Here is a 6000-nt window from a genome sequence, read left to right on the forward strand (position 1 = left end):
GGAGGGAATGAATGAGCAGTATAATCTAGGCACTACTTTCTGGTAGTGTGGCCAGGAACACGTCCTCCCACAACTCTAGGCTTCCATTATCTTTGTTAAGAATTTAAGAATATCCCATCAATAATCTGACTTCCTTATTTCCTGCTTAAGCTTTTAATTCATACAGAGCACTTGACTGAAAGCCACAACATTCCCCAGGCCGTTTGGTACCAGCAACGCATCTGTTAACCCTCTTGAGGCACCGCACCTCTGCAGGACCTGCAGGAGTATGGACTTGGCTGGTGAGAACAGAGCCCACTCCAGACTGTGGTTCGGAAGTTAAACAGTGATGACCTGGCAGCTTCGGCCATGACATCACCTCGCTGCCGAGCGGAAAGATTTACAGGTATTAAGCGCCTGTAGGATACTCGTCACGCCAGGAGAGGTCACCCCTGCGACCCGAATCGCTGCCACCCGCCACGGCACCAGCCGGGTTGGCATCCCTGGTCCTGCTCTCTTCTAGCCCAGCGGGGTGGAGTCTACGCGTGAGACAAGGCAAACCGCGCAAAATACCAAACCGCAAACACGGTACCTCGAATCGAGCCGCAAGCACCCACCCTGCCATGGTGTACCCCTGGGCACCTCCGAGACTGGGGCTCCGTTAGCAACGTGATGCGGTGTCAGGATGTCTTCTGGATTCAATAAAAGCTATTGCGACAGAAGGCGACGATATCCCTGGGGGTAGTCCCCGGCTGCCTTCATACGCGGCGAGGGGGTAGCGCAGATAGGGGGCACGCTCGCCCACGCACCTCCACCCCACCCTGTTTGGATGTCGCGACACTGAGAAGCGATTAAGATACATGCCGAAGGCGCCACCGCTTCCAGGCTTCCTCGTGGCACCAAGCCGGAGGAAGAGCCTGGAAGAGCCCCGCAGCAGCCGCCTGCCACCTAGCCGGGATGCAGGGCGGTGCCGGCGCACCTGCACTGCTGGCTCTTTCAGGAGGCGTTCGGCGCGACCGGGCGGGGAGAACGGCAAGCCACGCCGCGCCGCAGGCGATGCTCCGTGACGCTCTGGGAAGCTCTCGGAGCGGCATGCGGGCTTACAGGCAGGCATGGCTCTTCTTAATTTTGCTTTCTTATTTTCTTCCTTCCCCTCACCCCCCTCCTCTCCTCCTGCTCCCTTTTTTGCTTTTCCTTTCCATCTCCATCCCCCTCTTGCCGCACTGCAGGCACTGCTTGCCTGCACTGAAAACAGAGCTCCCAGCTAGACCGACCAAGCCCCGCGGACGGCTCTGCCGCCTCACACAGGGGACTCCGCGCGTCGGAGTGGGGAGGCAGGGGTCGCCACCCGGCGCTGAGCCGGCAGCGAAACCTGCACAGCACAAAGGTCTCTGTTGTGCGGACTGCCCTCACCTGTTGGAGGCGATGGCTCCCGGTGTCGGTTGTCGATCCGTACCCTCACTGTCTTCACGCACGGCGGAAAACACTGGGCACCGATGCGCGGCGCCTTTAAACAGCCCCGCCGCCCGGGCTCCCGCCCGTGCCCTGAGTGGCAGCTCCTCCCGCCAATCATAGCTGCCACCGCCCAAATCCCGCCCACCGGCCGGCCCGCAGCTGGCGGAGAAAGAGGGGGGAATGGTGTGAGAAAGTGACGCGGCGTGGCCAGAGGACGATGCGCCAATGAGGATGCAGCAGAGGCGGTGGGCGCTCAATGGGAGCCGAGCGCTCGGCAGAGGCAGCCAATGAGAGCGCGCTGCCGACGGCGGGTGAGAGTAGGACGGCAGCCGGTCCCCGGCGGGGCGAGGAGACCGTTGCCTGGTAACCGGAGGCGAGGCCGGCACGGCTCTGATGAAAACTGTCTGTGTGTCGCCTCGGCCCCGCTCCTGTCTCCGGTTTTGCAGCAGTGCCCACGGCTCAGACTGGGCGGGAAGGGCCTCGGGTGAGGGGCTGGGAAGCAGCAGCGGGGGACTGAGAGCATACCTGGACCTGTTGGGGGCGGCAGTGTCGAGGCGGGCAAGGGTCTGCGGGGCAGCAGGAGGTCGTGGTGCAGTTAACTTGCCTCAAGAAGCGCATGCCCAAGCCCTAGGCCTGTGGCATCGCCCTTGCCTGTGAAACCTACCTGCAGTCCTTCCTCTTGTCAGCCCAGGACGAGGAACTCGGACCATGCACAGGGGTTTTACAAGAGGAGTTGTTTTATGAAGGATGAAATGTCCTGTCCTACCTACCCTAGATCATCCCATAACAGTCTCTTCCCAGCTTGTTAAATCCACAGTATGCTCAGTTCAAGAACGACACAGAACTGTTTGAAAGAGTCCAGTTCAAAGCCACAAAGATGCTGAAGCAAGTGGAACATCTCCCTCATGAGGGAAGGCTGATGTCTTCGTAGCTTGGAGAAGAGACCTGAGGGGTGACCTCATGAATATTGATTAATATGCAAAGGACAAGTATTGGGAGGACAGAGCCAGGCTCAGTGATGCCCAATGATAGGACAACGGACAATGAACACAAGATGGAGCATAGGAGGTTCCATGTAAACATAAGGAGAAACTTTTTCACTGTGAGAGTGACAGAACCCTGGAAGAGGCTGTGCAGAGAGGTTGTGGAGGCTCCTTCACTAGAGACATTCAAAATCCACCTGGATGTGTTCTTGTGTGACCTGCACTAGTGGTTCTGCTCTGGCAGTGGGGGTTGGACTAGATGATCTTTCAAGATCCCTTTAAATCGCTAACCTTCTGTGATTATGGTTATGTCAAATTGACAACCAGCTAATGTATAGGTTTCACCTGACAACGTCTATAGCCTTTAGACCCTGTGATGATTTAGACAGCTAATACATTGCTCTGCAGGCTACTGAGTGTCCCCAGAGAGGTCATTCCTGCTAGTACTGGGCATACAAACCTTTGCTTCATCTAGGAAAATGTTTGATAAAAACCACACACAAATTTTAAAGCCTGGATAATGGGATCGTAAAATCCTGCTGAAATCAAAGAAATATACCCCCTTAGCATCTGGCATAATATCTGTAAGATCTGATTGATACAGCTAGCAGAAGACACCACCTTGCTCTTATCATGCAGTATCAGCGTATCTCATGGACTTTCCTCTTGGGCGCAATGTTGTATCTGCACAACACTCTGAATTTAACCTCTCTCAGCCAAAGTTATATTTCTTTGTGGAATACACCGAATTTCACCATTCTCTTGCATCACCCAATAGGTGTGACCAGGACCTTCAGCAGAAACCACCCCTCGGACAGGTTTGGCCTCTCCTGAAGGAGAAAATACCCAAACAGTTTTGCCTAACAGATTATTTTCTCTGATAACAGGAACTCTTATCACCTTCCTCCTTTTGCAACAAATCTGATTGGGCAGGTCCAGCTTGATTCACTGAACCTCTACTATTCACCAACCAGGTTGCTTGTGCTAAATGTTTCTCCCAGTTTCTCAAAGATCCACCCCCCATGGCTTTGAGAGTGGTTTTCAGCAAACCGTTGTAGCGTTCGATCTTCCCTGCAGCTGGTGCATAGTAGGGAATGTGGAATATCCACTCGATGCCGTGCTCTTTGGCCCAGTTTTTTACAAGATTGTTCTTGAAATGAGTTCCATTGTCTGACTCAATCCTCTCTGGAGTTCCGTGTCTCCACAGGATTTGTCTTTCCAGACCAAGAATGGTGTTATGTGCAGTTGCATGAGGAACTGGCTAAGTTTCCAGCCATCCAGTGCTTGCCTCTACCATAGTCAGCACATACTGCTTACCAGATGGAGAACGAGGAAGAGTGATGTAGTCAATCTGCCAGGCTTCACCATACTTGTACTTGGACCATCGGTCACCGTACCACAAGGGCTTGATCCGCTTTGCCTGCTTAATAGCAGCACAAATGTCACAGTCATGGATGACTTGTGTGATAGCATCCATGGAAATGTCAATGGATCTGTCACGAGCCCATCGGTAGGTTGCATCTCTGCCTTGATGTCCTGACGAGTCATGGGCCCACCGAGCTAAGAACAGCTCACCTCGGTGTTTCCAGTCAAGATCAGGATCAGAGTTTGTGTCCACCTGGGAAACTCTTGCAGCTAGATCTGCCTGATGGTTATGTTGTTATTCCTCAGGAGCTTTGCTCTTAGGAATGTGAGCATCGATGTGTCTCACTTTCACTGGGATTCTCTCAATGCGAGCAGCAATGTCTTGCCACAGATCTGCAGCCCAGACTGGCTTTCCGTTCCTCTGCCAGCCATTCTTCTTCCAGTCTTTCAGCCAACTCTACAAGGCATTGGCTACCATCCATGAGTCAGTGTAGAGATAAAGCTTTGGCCATCTCTCACGTTCAGCTATGTCAAGAGCTAGCTGGACAGCTTTTACCTCTGCAAACTGAATGGATTCTCCTTCTCCACCTCTTGCCCCTGCAACCCTGCGCGTTGGACTCCACACTGCAGACTTCCACCTTCGCTTGTTCCCAACAAGATGACAGGAACCATCTGTGAACAAAGCATATCTCTTGTCATCATCAGACAGATCACTGTAAGGAGGAGCTTCCTCAGCACGAGTTACTCTCTCCTCTGGAGGTTTTGCACAGCTTGTGCCTTCTGGCCAGTTTGTGATCACCTCCACCAAACCAGGCCTTTCGAGATTTCCCATTCGAGCTCTCTGTGTTATCAGAGCCATCCACTTAGACCAGGTAGCATCTGTTGCATGATGTGGTGAAGAACCTTTGCCTTTGAACATCCAATTCAGAACTGGCAATCTAGGAGCTAGAAGAAGTTGTGACTCAGTTCCAATCACTTCAGAAGCAGCTTTCACTCCTTCATAAGCAGCTAAAATCTCTTTCTCTGTTGGAATGTAGTTTGCCTCTGAGCCTCTGTAGCCACGACCCCAGAAACCAAGAGGACGTCCTCGTGTCTCCCCTGGAGCTCTTTGCCATAAGCACCAGGTTGGACCATTGTCACTCGCGGCCGTGTACAGAATGTTCTTAATGTCTGGACCAGTTCGGACAGGTCCCAGACCCATCGCTTGGACTACCTCTCGCTTGATCGGGTCAAAGGCTGCTTGCTGCTCAGGACCCCACTGGAAACTGTTTCTCTTTCGAGTCACATCATAGAGAGGTTTCACAATCTGACTGTATCCAGGAATGTGCAGTCTCCAAAATCCCACTATGCCTAGGAAGCGCAGAGTTTCTTTCTTGTTGATGGGATTTGCCATGGTGGAGACTCTGTTTATCACATCCATTGGGATGTGATGGCGACCATCTTGCCACCGCACTCCCAGAAACTGGATTTCCCTGGCAGGTCCTTTCACCTTGTCTCGCTTGATAGCGAGACCATGTTATTTCCACCATAGTAGGGATAGATAAAAATAATGCAAAAGAAAGGGGAAAATTGCCATTGAAAGCATTAAGACATCATGTTTGTTCAATTTGTTTTGAACTTGTAACCATTCTGCTGTCGTCATGTAAAAATCTCAGATTTGTTGCCTGTTAGTAGTGCAAGGATTGAGAAATACTACTGAGAAATTGAGAGAAGTTTTGTTTGCATATGTTAACCTGCAGTCTTTGATAAACTTATGCCAGTCTGTGTACAAGCCAGTTCCATTTGTAATTCTGAAAAAAACTCCACATTGACAAAAAGCAAACTTAGAAGGTGCTGACATAATTACATCATACAGACACAGTTATCTTCTTTGCCTGCACACTAAACAGAATTCTTGTTAGAGAAGTTGAACTTCTACTCTGGAAATCTAAAACTTAAATTCCACCTTCTTTTCTCTAGCAAAAAAAAAAAAAAAAAAAAAAAAAAAACCAACCCAAAACTCAAACAGCAACACCCCCTTTCCCTTCCCCAAATCCAAACAAACCAAACAGACAAACCCTCATAAAACAAACCAAAACAAACCCTCCCAAATACAGAACTGTGTCCTTGTTCTAGATTTCAAAATGGGTTCTAAATGCCATCCACTCACTATATGCTTCGTAGCAAAATGTTTCCCGAGATAAGGGTGCAGGAAGAGATTAAGCACCTCATTGAATGT

This window comes from Indicator indicator, chromosome Z (genome assembly GCF_027791375.1).
Source record: "Indicator indicator isolate 239-I01 chromosome Z, UM_Iind_1.1, whole genome shotgun sequence".
Lineage (NCBI taxonomy): Eukaryota > Metazoa > Chordata > Aves > Piciformes > Indicatoridae > Indicator > Indicator indicator.